We start from the raw sequence: 21,407 nt of genomic DNA, 5'->3' as shown, positions 1-21,407 counted from the left end.
ATGCTGTTTTACACATTGCCTGAGACAGAGGAAGACCCTAGTTCATATTTGACCCAATGTTTTCCTTGCTTTGCTTTTTAAATTCCCAACATGAAAAATTTTCAAACATGATTCAAAAATATTAATCTTTAACTTTGTGATACATTTGTCAACTCTTTGGGATATAAGAAAGCCTCATCATTATGGAGCAAAACAGTATAACTTGAACTAGTAGATTTCAACAGTAGATTGATTCTCTTGTTCTGTATGCTGAGGCATCCTATTACATATAGATTAAGCAATAAATACGTCCGGCCTCAGTGAAGGTGTTCCATTAAAAAAAAAAAAAAAAAAAAAAAAAGACTATTAAAAAAGACTCTTAAGAGCTACTCAAAATCTATGTTTACATACTAGATTACTAGATGCAATAAGAGTTTTGTGAAGCTGTCGTTATTTGGAAAATTTGACTCTAATTAAAATGATGAATTCTGTAGTTGCTCTTTATTTGTATATTATGTGATCTCCTCTTAAAATATGATAAACAAGATGATTGAGATCTGATGATACATTTAGATTCTGCTTTAAGATTTGCTTTTAGCAAATCAAAAACAAAGTGATTACATGTAAACACTCAAAAATAATTGGATCACTTAAACACTTTATATAGTGCGATAGAATCTTCATGCTACCAGACCTTTTTCTGACAACTCAAAAACACCTGGCATTTAGTGGATTTAAAATAGTATGACATAGCTTTGTCAGAGGGAAGAAAAAATAAAATAAAATTAAAAAAATAAAATTAAAATAAAATAAAATAAAATAAAATAAAATAAAATAAAATAAAATAAAATAAAATAAAATAAAATAAAATAAAATAAAATAAAAAAATAAAATAAAATAAAAAAGTCTGTGGTCTTTGTTCTAGTCTTAAGAATTGTCTTTTATATTATCACAGTATTATTTTCTATTCAAAATAGAAATTCCATTTCAAATGCATCTGATACCATTCTGATGGTATTAGATGCATTTTTCCTCATTATGGCCTTTTTCTTTATTGGAGCTTTAACAGCTTAGAAAAACTTCCTTGTGACATCCGATCAACAATATAAAAATGAAGGTTATTCTTCAAAGAAACTATAGAGATTAAAAAAGGAGGAAGGTCTTTAACTCCTTTCTCCTTCAGATCAGTGCTAGGCTTTTTTCCTTTCAGTTTCTTGAAGAGTGCTCTTTCAAAATTAAATTTGACAGTCTTCCACTTGGATTGTTTCTGTTCTCGTGAACAAAAGCTATGGGATAGCTTTAGTACTCCCTTCAAAAACTAAATTGCTTGCTAAATTGCTTTCTAGGCATCGAGTCAAAACTCTTTTAGATGTGAATTATGTGTAGGAAAGAAGCTTTCCTGAAAGTCATGGAAGTGATGTAAAAGGCTTCACAAAAGAAACAAATAGAAGAGAGTGATGTATCTCAGAGGATTTAGTGGTCTCATTTCTTTCAGTCAGAAACAAATATTTGTACTTTGTAGTATTTATCGTTACGTTTTGGGGTGCTTGTGAACTCAGCAATGAAAATTAGTTCTTACTGCAACACTATAAAAATATTTCCTGTTTATGAGTTTATATATGATGAGTTATATTTACCTATTCCAGATGTGATCCTAATCTAAATAATGGATTAATACCTTATTTGTGCATCTCAAAGACTTAACTAACACTTATCTTCTCACTCATGCATAACATAACTGTTCTTACCTAGCATTATAAAAATAACACACATAGCTTATTTTGTGCATGAATAATAGAGCAAGAACATTGATAGTGATAATTTGCGTTCCAAATTTTTAAATTTCCAACTTTAGAGAGAGATTTAAAGCTATTGAGAAAAATGTGATGATAAATATAGAGATAGCTTTCAAATCAGTAAAGTTCTGGACCAAAATACCTATTTTTTAAGTATTATTCCTGACATGTGCTTTGAAATGGCAACTCATTTGGAAGAAAATCCAAATAAACCAGATTAAGATGTGGTAAAATTATCAGTTTATAAAATCTGGCATATATCAGTCTTGGCCAGTCTCTGCAAATGAAACACAGGGATTCAGATCTTTGAAAATATCTTAATATACTTATGCACAAAAAATAAAATCTGTAAACCTCATTAACCGAACTGATCTAACTATATAACATTACACTATCCTTTCTTTGGCTGTTGCATTAATTCCATGCTAATCATCTGGGCTCTTTCAGTAGATAAGGCAAGCAATTTCAAAAAATAATTAATGTCTCCCATTTTAGATATGTATTTTTATGATTATATTAGCTATTCTGTACAAGTTATTTCAGAAGGTCATATTTAGGATAAATTAATTCTGCCTCTTCTGTGTAAAATAAAAATATTAAATACAATATATAGAACAAAATATATAGCGAAAATAAATTCACAACAAAAGAAAAATGCATTAAAAATAAAGATTTTAGAAAGGTCAGGAAACCAAACAAACAGAAAACAAACAAACAAACAAACAAACAAACAAAAATATCTTTCCGCAGTTTCTCATCACAACCACCAAGTCCTAAAATAGTGTATTTGCCTTTTCTGATATTATTGAATATCAGGTTTGTCTGATATAAGTAACAGTTGTTCATTGGTTATGGCATTAAAGTTCACTGGTTTTCTAGGGCAATAAATCTGGAGAAAACAATATAAATAAGAAAATTTAATAAAGTAATATATGTGCAACTTTCTCAATACAACTCTAGGTAAAATCTATTAATTCCTCTTTCGTACAGGAAAATATTAGATTTCAGGTGATGATTTAATTAATGTTATACATTTTTTTTTAACAGTATTTTTCCCTAGACTGTTCCACTGGTAACAAAATGAAGACACCTGATATTTGAATCATATAATATCATATAGAATAATTCAGGTTGAAAGTAATCTTTAGAGGTCTAACTCTTGCTCACATCAGTCAATTTAGAGATAAAACCACATTGTGATAATTTTTATCCATTCAGATCTTAAAAACCTTGAAGGATGCACAACCTGGACAAGCCTGATTGCTGCAATAGTTACTGGTATAAAACATAAAGATTTAAACTCTGAGTTGAAGTACTATGTAAGGAGGGTAGTAGCAAGTAGTTAGGTAGTTACATATTCAAAAGTGAAGGCTTTTGCTGCCTTGAATATGTATATCCTGAGATCTGCAGTAGCTATATAATAAGGAAATGAAGGACTGCCATCATCCAGGGGTGGAGGAAGAACAAAAATCCATTTTAAGAAAAAATAATTTAAAATCAGAAAACAATACATATAGATATATGTGGACATAAAGGAAGTTTTTTTCTAGCCAAAATGAAGGACTGAATAGAGAGATATAGAGAAATATATATAGAGAGAGAGCATATAGAGAAAGTTTAAACTTTTAAAAATAAAAATGTTATACATTGACAAAAAATACAGAGGAATAGGAACAGACGTACTATACACAGTTTGTATTTGTTTCTGTTTCTATTCAGTATATATTTTAACTTATTTTTTTTTAAAGAAACAAACAAAACAAGTACAACAACCATTTAAACAGCAAATAATGGAGGTGTGTTGCATGTATAATTGAATTGGTGTTAACAACAGAGAAATAGATTTTGAGTCAATATTACCCACTGCATTGTCCTGTTGCAAAATTATATCAGCTTAACCATATATTCTGTTTGAAAATTCATCTGAAAAGTCAAGAAACTCATGTTCTGGTCCATATACTTGTCTGAAATACTTTTATTTTGATTCACATGAAATTTCAAAGTAGAAAAAAAATAATAAAACCAGTTACTGTAAATTAAGCATACTTTAATGTTCAGAATTCAGGACATATTTCTTTCATCATCTTATAAAGATTTCTTTTAAATAGTCTTCCTTTTCTTTAAAAGTTCATTCACTGTACTTCCTATAGTTCCTGTGGCTTTCGAGTAAGAAAGCATATATTTCTATGTATACGTGCATTATGCCTAGGTAATATCTAGTGCTTAAATAATTTCCTCACCTCTTGTTTTGAAATAAAACCCATGAGGACATAAAATAAAAATACATAAATCTGTCATACTTCATTTTTCCTGAGAATTAGACATAACTAATTCATGGTGTAGGAAAATATTTAATATTTAAAAGTAAATGTAATTCTTACAGCTTAAATTGAACATATTTGGAATAAAATCTCTTCAGAATGATTAATGAAAATGGTGTATTTATTAGACATATATTATGTAGAATATTTGTCTGCTTCACACTCATCTCCCTTACAGTATGTCACTGCCAATTTGGGAGCTAATCAGAGCAATAGTCAATATTAATGGTATTCAATCATATATATCATGCTGTAATTTTGTTTCAAGTCATAAAATCACAGAATCACAGAATTTCTAGGTTGGAAGAGACCTCAAGATCATCGAGTCCAACCTCTGACCTAACACTAACAGTCCATATCCCTTCAACTATCCATATCAACTAAACCATATCCCTAAGCTCTACATCTAAACGTCTTTAAAAGACTTCCAGGGATGGTGACTCCACCACTTCCCTGGGCAGCCTGTTCCAATGTCTAACAACCCTTTCGGTAAAGAAGTTCTTCCTAACATCCAACCTAAAACTCCCCTGGCGCAACTTAAGCCCATTCCCCCTCGTCCTGTCACGAGGCACGTGGGAGAACAGACCAACCCCCACCTCGCTACAGCCTCCTTTAAGGACTTGTTCTCCAGACCCCTCACCAGCTTCGTCACCCTTCTCTGCACCCGCTCAAGCACCTCGATGTACTTCTTGTAGCGAGGGGCCCAAAACTGAACACAGTACTCGAGGTGCGGCCTCACCAGAGCCGAGTACAGGGGGACGATCACCTCCCTAGCCCTGCTGGTCACACTGTTTCTTATACAAGCCAGGATGCCACTGGCCTTCTTGGCCACCTGAGCACACTGCTGGCTCATATTCAGCCGACTATCCACCATCACTCCCTGGTCTTTCTCTGCCTGGCAGCTCTCCAACCACTCATCTCCCAGCCTGTAGCTCTGCTTGGGGTTATTGTGCCCAGGTGGAGGACCTGGCACTTGGCCTTGTTGAACTTCATGCAGTTGACCTCAGCCCATCAGTCCAGCCTATCCACATCCTCCTGCAGAGCCTTCCTACCCTCAAGCAGATCGACACACGCACCTAGCTTGGTGTCATCTGCAAACTTACTGAGGGTGCACTCAATGCCCTCGTCCAGATCATCGATGAAGATATTAAAGAGGACTGGCCCCAGCACTGAGCCCTGGGGAACGCCACTAGTAACCGGCCTCCAACTGGATTTGGCTCCATTCACCACGACTCTTTGGGCCCGGCTATCCAGCCAGTTTCTAACCCAACAAAGCGTATGCCAGTCCAAGCCAAGAGCAGACAGTTTCTTGAGGAGAATGCTGTGGGAAACAGTGTCAAAAGCCTTACTGAAATCAAGAGAGACCACATCCACAGCCTTTCCCTCATCCACCCAGCGCGTCACTTTGTCCTAGAAGGAGATCAGGTTCGTCAAGCAGGACCTGCTTTTCATAAACCCATGCTGACTGGGCCTGATCGGCTGCTTGCCCTGCAAGTGCTGCGTGATGACTCTCAAGACAATCTGCTCCATGAGCTTTCCTGGCACTGAGGTCAAACTGACAGGCCTGTAGTTTCCCGGGTCTGCCCTCCGGCCCTTCTTGTAGATGGGTGTCATGTTTGCTAGCCGCCAGTCAACTGGGACCTCCCCCAGTAGCCAGGACTGCCGAAAAATGATGGTAAGTGGCTTGGCCAGCTCCTCCTCCAGTTCTCTCAGTATACTCGGGTGGATCCCATCCAGCCCCATCGACTTGTGCACATCCAAGTGCCGTACCAGGTCACCAAACAGTTCTTCATGGATAGTGAGGGCCACATCCTGCTCCCCATCCCCTTCCACCAGCTCAGGGTACTGGGTATCCAGAGAACAACCGGTATTGCCACTAAAGACTGAGGCGAAGAAGGCATTAAGCACCTCCGCCTTTTCCTCATCTCTTGTAACTAAGTTTCCCCCCGCATCCAGTAAAGGATGGAGATTCTCCTTAGTCCTCCTTTTTGTGTTGATGTATTTATAAAAGCATTTTTTGTTATCTTTGTCCTGGTTTCAGTTAGAACAGAATTAATTTTCTTCCTAGTAGCTGGTGGAATGCTGTGTTTTGACTTAGGATGAGAAGAGTGCTGATAACACCCCGATGTTTTAACTGTTGCAGAGCAGTGCTTATACCAAGCCAAGGACATCTCAGCCTTTTGCTCTGTCCTGCCAACAGGCAGGCTGGGGGTGCAGTAAGAGCTGGGAGGGGACAGACCCAGGACAGGTGACCCAAACTAGCCAACAGGGTATTCCATACCATCTGACGTCATGCTAAATAATATATAGGGGTGGCTAGCTGGGGGGAGGGGGCCATAGTGCTCGGGGTTAGGCTGGGCATCGGTCGGCGGGTGGTGAGCAATTGCATTGTGCATCACTTGTTTGTACATATTATTAGTATTAGTACTATTATCACCATTGTATTATTATTATTATTATTATTGTTTTTGTTGTTGTTGTTGTTGTTATTTTCCTGTCTTATTAAACTGTATTTATCTCAACTCACGGGCTTCACTTTCCATTTCTCTCCCCCGTCCCAGAGAGGGAGGGGGAGGGGGAGCGAACGGCTGTGTGGTGTTTAGCTGCCGGCCGGGTTAAACCACGACAATCTTTAACGGCAGTAGCCAGATTGAGCTCCAGATGAGCTTTGGCCTTTCTAATTTTGTCCCTGCACAGCCTCGCAACATCCTTATAGTCCTCCCTAGTGGCCTGTCCACTTTTCCAAAGATTATAAACCCTCAATTTTCTCCTAAGCTCAAGCCACAATTCTCTGTTCAGCCAGGCTGGTCTTCTTCCCCGCCAGTTCATCTTTGGGCACGTGGGGACAGACCATTCCTGCGCCATTAAGATTTCCCTCTTGAAGAGCGCCTAGCCTTCCTGGACTCCTCTGCCCTTCAGAACCGCCTCCCAAGGGACTCTACCAACCAGTGTCCTCAGCAGCTCAAAGTCAGCCCTACGGAAGTCCAATACAGTGGTTTTACTGGTCCCCTTCCTGGCCTCGCCAAGAATAGAGAACTCCACCATTTCATGGTGACTCTGCCCAAGACAGCTTCCGACCACCACATCTCCCACCAGTCCTTCTCTGTTTGTGAAGAGAAGGTCTAATGGGGCACCACCCCTGGTAGGTTCACTAACCAGCTGCGTCAGGAAGCTATCTTCCACGCTCTCCAGAAACCTCCTAGACTGCTTTCTCTGGGCTGTTTTGTGCTTCCAGGATATGTCAGGGAAGTTGAAGTCCCCCACGAGAACAAGCGCTGAAGATTTCAAAACTTCTGTCAGCTGTCTGTAGAACTCCTCATCCGTCTCCTCATCCTGGTTTGGTGGTCTATAGCAGACCCCGACCAGGACGCTAGCCTTGTTGTCCCTGCCGATCCTAACCCAAAGGGACTCGACCTTGTCATTCCCAGCCTTGAGTTCTACAACCTCGAAAGACTCTCTAATATAGAGAGCCACACCACCACCCCTTCTGTGCTGCCTGTCCCTTCTGAAGAGCTTATAGCCAGGCATTGCAGCACTCCAGTGGTGAGAGTGGTCCCACCACATCTCCGTGATGGCAACCAAGTCATAGCCTGCCTGCCGCACGATGGCTTCCAGCTCCTCCTGTTTGTTACCCATGCTGCGTGCATTGGTGTAGATGCACTTCAGCTGGGCCATTGCCTTATCCCCCGACCTTGCTATTGTTCCCCCTGGCACAGCTCCAACAATCCTAGCTTCAGCCCCATCCCCCTTCTTACCTAATTTAAAGCCCTCTCAATGAGCCCTGCCAGCTCCTGGCCCAGGATCCTTTTTCCCCTAAAAGATAGGGACCCATCTGCAGCCATCAGGCCGGGTGTCAAATAAAGTGCCCCATGGTCGAAAAACCCAAGATTTCTGCGTTGGCTCCAGCCCCTGAGCCACATGTTTAACAGGTGGGCTTTCCGTGTCCTCTCTGTACCCCTCCCTGCCACCGAAAAAATATTAAGAAGCTTTACAAAGTGTTGTATGATCAAAACTAAGTTGGAAGTTTTCCACTTAAAAACATTGATCTTCAATGGCTTCTTGAGATAATACTATTAGTTCTAAGAATAATTAAGACGTGCACTTTAAGCACTGTAGTGCTAAGAGTATGGATAACCTGATATGCTATAACTACACTGGAGTTAATAACCAAAAGTAGAATGACAAGCAGCTTACGTGACCCAAACTTAAAATAAAACTATCTCATGTTATGAATAAATATTCATAGAATTATAGAATCATAGAACCATAGAATCATAGAATCATTAAGGTTGTAAAAGACCTCCAAGGTCATCTGGTCCAACCACACCCCTACCACCAATATCACCCACTAAACCAACCATGTCCAATCTTTCCTTATATATCCTCAGATATGGTGACTCTACCACTTCCCTGGCAACCCATTCCAAAGCTAATCACTCTTTCTGAGAAGAAATTTATCTTAATTTCCAATCTAAACCTCCCTTGGCACAACTCAATGACATTCCTTCTAGTCCTATCACTAGCTATCTGAGAGAAGAGGCTAACCCCCAGCTCGCAACAACTTATTTTCAGGTACCTGTAGAGAGCAATAAGGTCTCCTGCGAGCCTCCTTTTCTCCAAACTAAACAACCCCAGTTCCCTCAGCCAGTCCTCATAAGGCTTGTGTTCCAGGCCCTTCACCAGTTTCTTAGCCCTTCTCTGGACATGCTCCAGGGCCTTGATGTACTTGTTGTAGTGAGGGGCCCAAACCTGAACACAGTATTTGAAGTGCAGTCTCACCAGAGCAGAATACAGGAGGATTCTCACCTCCCTCATCCTGCTGGCTACACTATTCCTGATACATGCCAGGATACCATTGGCCTTCTTGACCACCTGGACAGAGTTCTGGCTCATGTTCAGGCCAACACCCCCAGATCCTTCTCCTCTGTACAGTTTTCCAGAGGTATTTTAAGTAAATTTTAAATTGTAGGAATTGATCCCAAAAAACAAGTTTTTCAAGTGAACGTATTATGTATGTATTTTTTTCAATAAAACTAATAGTAGTATCAAAAATGCACCATCAATGAAAATGTGGGTCTGAGGAATTTTAATTGCAAGTGTAACCAAAAATGAGAACATAGTTTTGCAAACATTGTCTCTGAGAAATGTAAGAGACTCATGACAATATAAATGGTTTCTCTCTTACTTGGTCTTTTTTTTTTTTTTTTTTTTTTTTTTTTTTATGCTTATAGCTCTCCACAGGGCCAATCAATTTCAGCTCTCATCAATAATTTTTCATATTTTGCAAAGATGAATGATGACAACTTAAGTTACCTAAGGAAAGGCTACTAAATCATATTCTATTAGATGCATAATTCTGCTAATTCTGCTTTTGGTCCTAAAAGAAATTAATGATTCAAATTCCACATTAGTTAACACTGTAGTATTTTTACTACAGCATAGCAAATTTATGAGAATTTTCAGACATGCTATACATTGTTTCAGTTTATGCTGAACAGTTGAGTTCCTAGCCCAGGTGCAAAATAGCCCACAAATTGAGAAACTTTTATTAAACCAGAAGGGTAGGGCCAGACATCTGCCTTTAGCAACACGATAAACACTTGCTTCTCTCAGAACTGCAAAAGGGCACTTCTGAAAGTCTCATAGCTTAAAAGGCTTTGTCTGAGTAAGATTACATAAATAAGAAACTTCTTTTAAAACACAGTTTAGGTGAAGCAGCTAGAAAAGTGTCCCCATACTGCATTTTGAACATATGTGACAGGTATTTTGAATATGTTACAGGTTAATGGATACAGGGAGTAGAGGACTTCTGTTTAGGTACTGCAGAATTTTAAGATTAGTTTTAAGTTCCAAGAAAACTTTGAAATGAGCAAGTAACATTCTGAGAGGAAATTGGCCCTGTTTAGGGCCAATGTACACCCAAGAAAGTGAGGATCAGAGGGCTGGAAATAGCCTTTTTACAAAAGCTTAGCCTAACGATTCAGTCTCCACATAGGAAGGATGGGATTTACTTAAGAGTACATAAGAATACATGTATTGTATTAGGTATATATTAGGTGTTTCTCCTTTATTAGGAGAAAGGACCAACACTTCCCTTCCTGTAACATAAACATTTTTGAGCTTTAGTCATGTCCTTTTTATATCCATGAACTTATTTGCTATGGGTTGCAGGAGTCATGTTTTCAAGCCTTCTTTGACCATGTTTTTTGTGTAAATGTTTGGTAATTCATGCTACAGTTGCAGTTCTAAATGAGCTCTGTTCTGGTAGAGTCAGTTAAGCTTGGTTTGAACAAGTCTCATATACAATGTCTCCCAGGAGTTTAAAAAGCATGAATACCCAATTTTCAGATCTGAAATTACTTCAGGGTAGATACAGATACTTAAGTATCTCAAGAAAGGTACTCATTCTAATAATAATTCTAGTGACAGAATTTTAAGTGATGAAAGAAATACCAAAGACTTAGTCATCTAAGTATGTTTGTTAGTTTGTTTGCTTGTTTTCAGGGGCAGGGGGCAAGATTAATTTATTAGAACATGCCTTTATACACAATCTAAGTAGTACTGCATTTTTTTAAACTGTTTTCTTTAACCTGTTTTTTACACACTGATCATTTGAACTTTTTTTTTTTTTTTTTTTTTTTTTTTAATTAAACTTCCCCCACTTCCCCTATTATATAATGAATCTTAGACAAGTCTGTCATTCCAGACAATACTTTAGCTGGAACAGCTATTTAAAGTACATTCATACCTATAAGAGTTTAATATCACCTAAAAAAAATAGAGGCTTTGATATCATTAAAACTTAGTATAAACACTTTTAGTGTTTCATTTAATAAAATTTTTTGGTTTGTTAATACTGAAAATGATACATATAAGACATCACCTCAGTATATCTGTAATAAATATATGACAACAACTATTTGTAAAATCTGGCTATAATATGCATTATTTGATTCTTCACTGCATATAGTCATCAGTTTTTATAACAATGGTGGAATAGTGTATAATGAAACTTTTGAAAACACTTTAAAGTACATTATATCATTTAAGTACACTTTGCCTTACAAAAGGATCAACTGAGACAGTGCAAAATGAACTGAAAATTAATGTACCTATTTGAAAGGCTTTGTGTAGCAGTCACAGTATTAGCTGAACCTGAAGCTGAGAAAGACAAAGTTTGAATTGATTTCATTATGAAGTTATATTATGTATCTGTGTTTCTTTCCCAGAAAGCTTATTTGAATATTACTGTAAAAAATAAACAAATAAATAAATAAATAATAAAAAGAAAAAAGAAAAAAATCCTGATCTCAGCAAAAAATCCATACTTGCAGTAAGCTTAACTAAGTTGCTTAGTTTTTATTAAACCAATTTTTCTTTCTTTTTAATTCTTCTCCTTATGCAGTTCATAAACCCCAGCAGAAAAGAAGTTTGTAAAGACAAATCCCCTGTGGAGTGTGTTAGCTGTCATACTCACAGGCATCCCTTCCTTTTATAAGACCATAAACAGTTTTCTACTACAAAAAGCCTTGGTTACATGAATTTTAATCTATTTCTTGAAGGGGAATTTCCTAAAGGTTATCAGTCCTTCAGGGAGACAACAAGATTCCTTACAGCGGTTGACTGGGGGATTAGATTTGATAATTAGGTTAGATTTTAGTTTTCTCCTTATTTGTAACACATAAAAGAAAAAAAAAAAGAAAAAAAAAAAAAAAGAAAAAAAAAGAAAAAAGGGGAGGGGGGCTTATTCAATATAAGAAAAACATATTTTCCTTTGTTGATTAAGAGACTGATCTCAGAAGGTATAAAATGCCCGTTATGAAATTCAACATGTCACTATTTTAGGAATTTTAATCCAATCATATTCTGGATTGCAGTTACAACTACACAGATTGTACAGGAAAGAATATTTGTTTTTAGAATATTGACAGTAGTTTCTCCCTAAGTAATCTTGTTTCACGACTGACTGACATTCACACTGTTTTATGTTTCTCCTTGGTTATTTTATATATTAATTAGGGGAAAAAAAAAAAAAAAAAAAAAAAAAAAAGTCCATTAGTATGAACTGAGAATGTGCTTTCTCTGAGAATATATAAATGAAGGCTTAATTTATTCCAAAACTCTTTATATGCCTTAAAACTGTTCATGTCATTAATCAGAGTGGATGGATAGTCTATTAACTAGTATACTAAGAAAAGACTTGCTATATCTCTAATGAAGTCTTTCCATCTTTGACTTCTGAGAGAAAGACTTTGAATGAGAAATAGAGTTCAGCTCATCTAACTGTGTCTACAGTATTGATGTCTGTATCTGAGACAGTCACCTAGAATCCTATTATGTTTTGTGGGGAGCAATAAGTGTTTCTACAGTGCAATTCATTTTACCTTGCAGGAAATAAAAACAATCAACCATTCATCTCAAAACACCCTCTTGTCTCTGTCTCCTATGAATAGAGCCTAATAGAGCCTGTTTATGTTACAGACATTGAAAGCTCAACAAGATGAATCTCACATGTACTTGTTTTACATCATATAGGACTTCACAACTTCTGAATTTTAACACAGAAATTGCAAAATAATGTGCATGGCAAAAATATGATGAATATCTAGAAAATTGTGTTTTCAAATTATATTTCACTGCTCAATAAAAACATCTATGCACATATTTCTTTGAAAAGGCAAAAATAATTCTCAGCTACAAAAATAAAAAAAGAATATATATATATAAGCAGAATGAAAAAAAAAAAAAAGAAAGCAAGAAAAAAAAAAAAGTTCAAAAGTTCAAAACATCCTACTCCTTGCAGTTCTGATCTCGTATATGTAGGCCTAATAATAATAATAATAATAATTTCAGGACTATTGAATCATGACAATTGAAAAACCTTCATATGTGTAAAGACAGAATATACTTTTTGGCTTTCACTTCCAGAAAAATGATAGCTAAGGATGAGGTACAGAGGATGACTTCAGAATCATAAATGGCATGAAGATATCAAATAGTGAAAAGTTGCTGGTTTATTTATTTATATTTCTACAGAACTACAGGACACTGTAGGAAATCTGTGGAAAATCTGGTCATTGCAGAGACTCACCTGTCGGTTTGCAATGTAAAATTTTTCAAACTTTGCATAGGTAATTTTAAATATTAGGAACTCTGCCTGAAGTGACAAGCCAAGTCACTTTTAAATATTAGGAACTATTAGGAACTATGTCATGACAAATGTCATGCAAGGCAAACTTTTATAAACATTAGAACAGAACAGTTTTGGTTAAAACCTTAAGATAACCAATAACTACAGGTAATGCATGTATTTGAGTGGTCCCATGGATTTGCATTTAAAATAGTGTTTTTAGCATGGTGGTTTTTGCTATATTTTGCAGTTGTCTGGGCAAGTAGAAAGCAGTGTGGTCTTTTCTGCCTCCCGGGAAAGCTTTGATGATTTTTTTTTTCAGTTATCCAGATCTCTCTTTGCAGTAAAGAGATTCTCTATTTCTCCATCTGTTTCATTTTCTTTTTTATTGTTGATTATAGAATCAACAATATTATTAGAGAATATTATTAGAGAAGTGAGAAACAAAGAAAACAAGCTAAATGCACCTTCCCCTCATCCACCCTCTTCCACCTCTTCCCTTTGAGCAACGCAGGGGAAAGGGGGAATGGGAATTGCAGTCAGTCTATAGCGCTTTGTCTCCACTGCTCCTTCACAGTCACTTTCTTCCCGTGCTCCAGCATGGAGACCATGGGATACAATCCTTACTAAACTGGTCCTTGCGCAAGCTTCCCACAGGCAGCAGCTTCAGAAGAACTGCTTCAAACATGGGTCCGTACCATGGGGTCCATCCATCAGGAGCAAACTGCTCCAATATGATCCGCAGCTTCTGATATATCACCTGCTTCTGTGCAGGCTTCTCTCCACAGGCTACAGGTCCAGCATGGAGTCTGCTCTGGTGGGCTTTCTCCACAGGCCACAGTCTCCTTATAGGCAGATCCACCTGCTCTACCAGGGGCTCCTCCACAGGCTGTGGTGTGGAAACCTGCTCCACCGTGATACCCATGGGCTGGAGGGGGACAGCTTGCTTTACCATGGTCCTCTCCACAGGCCGCAGGGGAACTTTAGCTCAGGTGCGTGGAGCACCTCCTGCTCTCCTTCTTCACTGACCTTGGTGTCTGCAGGGATGTTTCTCAATCCTCACACAGTTGCTCTTGTGCACCATTTCTTTCTCCCTTTCTTAAATCTACTCTCACAGAGTCACAAACAACATCACTTATTGCCTTGGCTCTTGGTAGCAGCAGGTCCCTTTGGATCTGGCTAAAACTGGCCTAGTCTAAATTGGGCAGCTTCTGGATTCTTCTCACAGAAACCACTCCTGCAGCCCCTCACTACAGAAATCTTCCCATATAAATCCACTACACTAATTAATACTAATCATATGCATTTATGCAAATTTAGGTAACCTATTTTAGGTACATTTAAATTTAAAGTCAGTAATCAAGTGGAACTGAGGTTTCATCTACATATAGAAGAAACATACATATGTAATATCAAAAATATCCCTGTGGAAGCACGACAATTATTTCACAAATGTATGTTTTTTATGCACAAAGTAGTAATTTTACAGTAATAGTGTCTTTGACTTTGAATTAGTCACCCATAGTTTTTTCTTCCACTATTCATGAAAAATCTGTGTTTTTTGTTGTTGTTTACAAGTTCACTCGTTAGTAGTTGTTTTCTTTTTTTTTTTTTTTTTTTCTTTTTGTTTTTGTTTTTTTTTTTTCTTTTTCTTTTTTTTTCCTTTTTTTTTTGGCTCATCAGGCATAAAGACTTTCACGCATTTCAAAAAGTCTAATGACAAAAGCCTTGCCAAACATTCTTTTAACTATGGTCAGTGTTGTTGACGTGCCAAGGCACCCAGCCAGAACAAGTCCTAATTATTTTCCTGCCCCAGGCAATAAACGTTTTAACTATTCCTTCTGGTGACTTCCAATTCATATCACAAGGCACACAAACCAGTCAAAATTGAGTGAAAAAAAAAATGCTTCCCTCTCAATTTTGTCATTGCTGGCATTTGGCTGGGCAGTTGATGGAACAGACAGACCCCAAATAGAGCCAAGTAACCCTATATTATATCAAGGGCATTTTAACCCACTGCCTCTCTCACATGGGACACAAAAGGTTCTGCTTCTGTGGCCACAGAAATGAGCCTGGTTTCTGTGAAAGAGAAAGATAAGGAGAAAAGGAAGGAAAGAGGGAGAGGAAGGAAGGAAAGAGGGAAGAGAGAAGAGGGAGAGCAAGGAAGGAAGGAAGGAAGGATTGGGAAGAATTGGGAAAGAAGGAAGGATAGGGAAGAAGGAAGGAAGGAAAATGGGAAGGATTGGGAAGAAGGGAGTGAGGCAGGGAGAAAGGGAGGAATGGAGGAAAATCTATCACACTTGTTGATGTTACTTTATTAACTAATATATATAATATATAGCTAAAACTCTTTCATAATGCTGTGATTTATCTTACTCTTTTGATCAGTATTTCCAATTCAATTGTATTTTTAATCTACTTATTTTTCACAATCCAAAAGGGGAGGAAAGCTACCCACCCCACAGATATGTAGTGATTGTAATAGTGAGTTCATAGGATTCTGTGATACACAAAGATACAGAGGCTTTGTTCAATAAAGAATGTTAGTATTACAAATAAATCACCACTAGCAAGAATACTATGATTAATTACCAGATATTACCGGGAAACAAGCATATATGTATGTAACAGGTATCAATGATATAGTACCAATTAATACAATTAGCACTTAGAAGGAGTAGAAAGGCAATCTGAAGTAAGTAAAAGAGCAGAATAACAACACACATGATTTGAGGATAATTACAAATTGAACAAAAATCAATAATGTTATGACAGTAAAAATACTTATCATTAGAAATTTATCAATACAATGACAGCAAATAGACTTGAATTCTTAGTTAAGACAAAAGCTTGGGACAGAATTAACTAATGTGTCATGTACTTGGAATCACCCAAATCTGTAAACTAGAACAAAATATTCAGTATATACATATCTACAGTGTCTTCGTAACCCTTCTGAACCTTTGTTTACTGATATTTTACTTGTGTACTGAACAGAAGACACATGCCTCCACTATGAAAACTCCAGTGATTTTAAAGCTGCTATCAGTAAATTACTGAATAATATTTTATAAATATATGAAACAGAATAACTTGATAGACTTTTCTCAAACTTTGCATCAATATGAATATTTATAATGGATTTAGGCTATGTTAAAACATATTATGGTGGAATGTATTTCCACCATAATATATTTAACTTATATAATTTAAATATAATATAATAATACACAATAATAATATATATAATATAGAATCATAGAATCATAGAATATCCTGAGTTGGAAGGGACCCTTAAGGATCATCAAGTCCAACTCTTGACACCGCACAGGTCTACCCAAAAGTTCAGACCATGTGACTAAGTGCACAGTCCAATCTCTTCTTAAATTCAGACAGGCTCGGTGCAGTGACCACTTCCCTGGGGAGCCTGTTCCAGTGTGTAACCAACCTCTCTGTGAAGAACCCCCTCCTGATGTCAAGCCTAAATTTCCCCTGCCTCAGCTTAACCCCATTCCCGTGGGTCCTGTCACTGGTGTTAATGGAGAAAAGGTCTCCTGCCTCTCGACACCCCCTTACGAGGAAGTTGTAGACTGTGATGAGGTCTCCCCTCAGCCTCCTCTTCTCCAGGCTGAACAGGCCCAGTGACCTCAGCCGTTCTTCGTACGTCTTCCCCTCCAGGCCTTTCACCATCTTCGTAGCCCTCCTCTGGACACTCTCCAACAGTTTCATGTCCTTTTTATACTGTGGTGCCCAGAACTGCACACAGTACTCGAGGTGAGGCATATTATAATATAATATAATATAATATAATATAATATAATATAATATAATATAATATAATATAATATAATGTAATGTAATGTAATGTAATGTAATGTAATGTAATGTAATGTAATATAATATAATATAAATATATAAATATATAATTATTATAATTATTATAATTATATAATGTAATTTAAATATATTTTATATATTTTAACATATTTGTTTTATAATATATTTATTTTATAATATACTTATTTTATATATTATATCTAATATATGTATTTTAATATATCAAATTTTAATATTATTTTTATATTAATATAATTTATCAAGCAATTTATTTATTGCTTAAACAGGATTTAACATGGGCAGTGTAAACAAATCATTTCCTATTTAAAATTTAGACTTTTAGATAGTGGGAACATCTGTTTTTGTTTTTCTTAGTCATATTAAATGATCTTACACCACCTCTATATGGTGGACTCTGATGGACTCTGTGTTTTTTGGAAGGTAAAATGGTAAATTTTGTTGATCAAAATGTCCAAACTATGTGACTAAAAATGTTTACCGTTATGCTTTTATTTTCATTAAAAGCACTGTTTACCCTTTAACTTGTTGTTGTTCAACACCCTTTCTTCATCAAGGGTTCTGCAAAAAATGTAGCACTGCAGCCACATGAGAACAGGAGATAAGTTAGATAAAGGAGAAGTCCAACTATTCAGAAATGGAACTGTCAATTAAGAATTACAAGCTAAGTGTGTGCAAATATGATATCGTTCCCAGGCTCCTTACCTTGGAAAATTTACCATTATGTACAAATATGAAGGTAATATATCTATTAACAACTCAGACAAAATTATTGTGCCTGATGTAACTACCCAGAGCATACATGAAATGTAGTTCACTTCATCCTGCTCATAAGATGCTTTGCTATGTTGACATTTGAAGCCCTGGAGGAGAGCCACACTCCAATGAACTGATGTTAGATATTGGTTCAGCTGTATCAGTTCTGCCGGAACCTATTTATTAGCTAACAAAACATAAATTACGTTTGTAAGCTTATTTGAGGAAAGTAATCCTTGGGCTTCAATGCCCTAGTTTAATGCACTGCTTACTCACTACACTTGTCTATCTATATAATTCTTGAGAAAAACCTAATTTTAGCAGCCTGCAACAAAATTTTAACAAGAAAATCACCAAATCACCAAAAAGGTGATTTTTTTTTTTTTTTTTTTCCTTGTGTGTACATCCTGGCACAAGGCTTTTGAGTGTTCAACACTCTGCTTTGAAAGCCCAAATTATTTCAGCATTTGATCCCTTCTTTTTCAGCCCAAACCCCTCTTCTGAAGTCAGAAAGCTTTATTTTACAATTCCTGGAAGAATTAGTGTCCCTGGAGGCTTTTTAATGGATGTTTAGATATGGAGCTTAGGGACATAGTTTAGTGGTAGATTTGGCAATGCTAGATTAATGGTTGAATTTGGTGACTTACATGTATAAGTCTTTTCCAAACTAAGGATATTCTATGATTCTGATTAAAGGGGTTTATAAAGTTTGAGAAACTCTTCTTCAGAAAAATCATTGTTCTCAGGGTACCCAGCCCACTGAGCTGGAAGACAGACAGGGAGACAGACTGGAAGACAGACTTTGCTTCAGTCTTCAAGGTTAAGACCAGCCTTCATGTCTCCAGCCCTCTGTCTTCAGACCATCCCTGGAGACAAGAGAGAAAATTTGAAGAAAGGAAGATTTTCCATTGGTCAAGGAGGATAGGATTTCCATTGGTCAAGGAGGATAGGATCATTTAGGCAAACATGACACCCACAAATTCACAGGCCCTGGTAGGATACACCCATGAGTGCTGAGGAAGATGGCAGATGTTCAGAAGGTTGTGATCAGTGGAATTCTAGTTGGAGGACTATAGCTAGCAGTGTTCTGCAGGGACAGGGTCCAGTCTTGGTCAAGGTATTCATCAGTGACATGGATGAAGGGACAGAGTGCACCCTCAGCAAGTTTGCAGATGATGCAAAACTTTGAAGTGTCTGATACGCCGATACACTGATACAATGGTTGTGATACCATTCAGAAAGACCTGGACAAACCCATGCACCAGAACAGGCTGAGGGTAGACCTTCTGAAAAGCAGCTCTGCAGAGAAGGACCTGGGAGTCCTGGGGGATAACAAGTTAATCATGAGCCAGCAGTGTGCCCTTGTGGCCAAGAAGGCCATTGGTATACTGGAGTACATTAGGAATAGAGTTGCCAGCAAGCTAAGGGAGGTGATGCTCCTGATCTACTCAGCCTTGGTGAAGCTATATCTAGAGTAGCGCATCTAGTTCTGGGCTCCCTTGTACCAGAGAGATATGGAGCTCCCAAAGAGAGTCCAGCAGACGGTTACAAAGATGATTAGGTGACTCGAGTATCTGTCATATGAAGAGAGGCTGAGAGAACTGGGTCTGTGTAGCCTAGAGAAGAAAAGACTGAGAGAAAAGAGCTAGAAGACAGACAGGGAGCAGAATGAAACCCTCATAATCAAACAGGAAATAGTGACATACTACACCACCTGAACATATGCAGATCTATGGAGGCAGATGGGATACACCCAAGAGTGCAGAAGGAGTTGGTGGAAGTGCTCACCAAACCACTTTTTATAATTTATTAGCAGTCCTAGCTAACTGTGAAGGTCCTAGTTGACTGGACATTAGTGAATATGATTTCCGTCTACCAGAAGGGCAGGAAGGAAGATCCAGGGAATTACAGACCTATCAGTCTGACTTTGGTGCCAGGGGAATTGAAAGTTAGAGAAGTTGTGGAAGTGGAGAGGAGTGGCATTAGTTCATAACGCATGAGAATGGAGAAATGTGTCCTTTCTATGCATCTCCAGTGGTAACATTTTATTTTATTAAAATAAAATAAAATATTATCCTTTCTCTCTGTCTCTGCTTTCTCCCTAAAAGTATTCTATTTAAATAAGCAGATGTCTTCCAAACATCTATCCCTCCTTTGGCAATGGGATATCTTCTTTTGTGAGTTTGGAATAATTTTTCAGTGCTTAAACTAATTTACAAATAGCAGTTGAGTTCAGTGATGAAAAACTGTTCTCTCTATTGAGTGAAATGAGCCCTGTTTTCTGAGTAATAACTGCTATTCCTTCCTTCCTTCCTTCCTTCTTTCCTTCCTTCCTTCTTTCCTTCCTTCCTTCCTTTCGTTCTTTCGTTCTTTCTCCTTTCCTTTCCTTTCCTTTCCTTTCCTTTCCTTTCCTTTCCTTTCCTTTCCTTTCCTTTCCTTTCCTTTCCTTTCCTTTCCTTTCCTTTCCTTTCCTTTCCTTTCCTTTCCTTTCCTTTCCTTTCCTTTCCTTTCCTTTCCTTTCCTTTCCTTTCTTTCTTTTTCTTTCCTTTCCTTTCCTTTCCTTTCCTTTCCTTTCCTTTCCTTTCCTTTCCTTTCCTTTCCTTTCCTTTCCTTTCCTTTCCTTTCCTTTCCTTTCCTTTCCTTTCCTTTCCTTTCCTTTCCTTTCCTTTCCTTTCCTTTCCTTTCCTTTCCTTTCCTTTCCTTTCCTTTCCTTTCCTTTCCTTTCTTTCTTTTTCTTTCCTTTTCTTTCCTTTTCTTTTCTCCCCCCCCCTCCCTCTCTCTCTTTCTCTCTTTCTCTTCTGTTTTTTGATTGTTTAAGAAAATGGACATATATTTCCATTATTTTAACATAAAAATATGTAATTAATATTTCTTACAAACACACAGTAATATATCCTAAAACATTTATTTGAATGTGCCTGCTTGGAGAGTCAACAGAAGACATGTAATAGCAATTATTAACATGGAAGACCTGAGATGAAATAGAATTTAAGTCATCAGTGCCAAACAAAATGAATTTTGTAATTTAAAAGAATTATTACACATTTTCAGAAAAAAAATAAAATAAAAACATGTTCAGAACTAGTGAAAGAAATAGCAGATGACAGAGTAATGAAGAAAGTGATACAGTCCGAAGTTAAGAGAACCACCCACTAATCCAATAATTTCTTTTTTTTTTTTTTTCTTAGAGATAAATTTTGCAATTTGCTTCAGAAATAATGTTCTTTTTAATTCACAGGAAAAACATGCAATTCCTAAAATTAGTATCTGTTTCATGCTATTTGAGTAGTACTTTGTGAATCATTTTTTTTCAATTAAAAGAAAATGAAAAAACTTTTTAACAGACAAATAATAAATAAATTTAACTGGCAAATAATAAATAAATGGTGTCTTAATCAATAAATGGAACAAAACAAAGTAGACAAAATTCTCTGCTCTAAACTGGACTAATTATTTTATTTGTAGAAATCAGATGAATACTCATCTAAACTCAATAAAAAACAAACAAAAAAACAAAGAAACAAAAAACTTTATTTTAAAAATAAAATTAAAAATGGATAATATATACAT

This window comes from Aythya fuligula, chromosome 1 (genome assembly GCF_009819795.1).
Source record: "Aythya fuligula isolate bAytFul2 chromosome 1, bAytFul2.pri, whole genome shotgun sequence".
NCBI classification, from domain to species: domain Eukaryota; kingdom Metazoa; phylum Chordata; class Aves; order Anseriformes; family Anatidae; genus Aythya; species Aythya fuligula.
The sequence above is the reverse complement of the archived record's forward strand: the minus strand, read 5'-3'. Positions refer to the sequence as shown.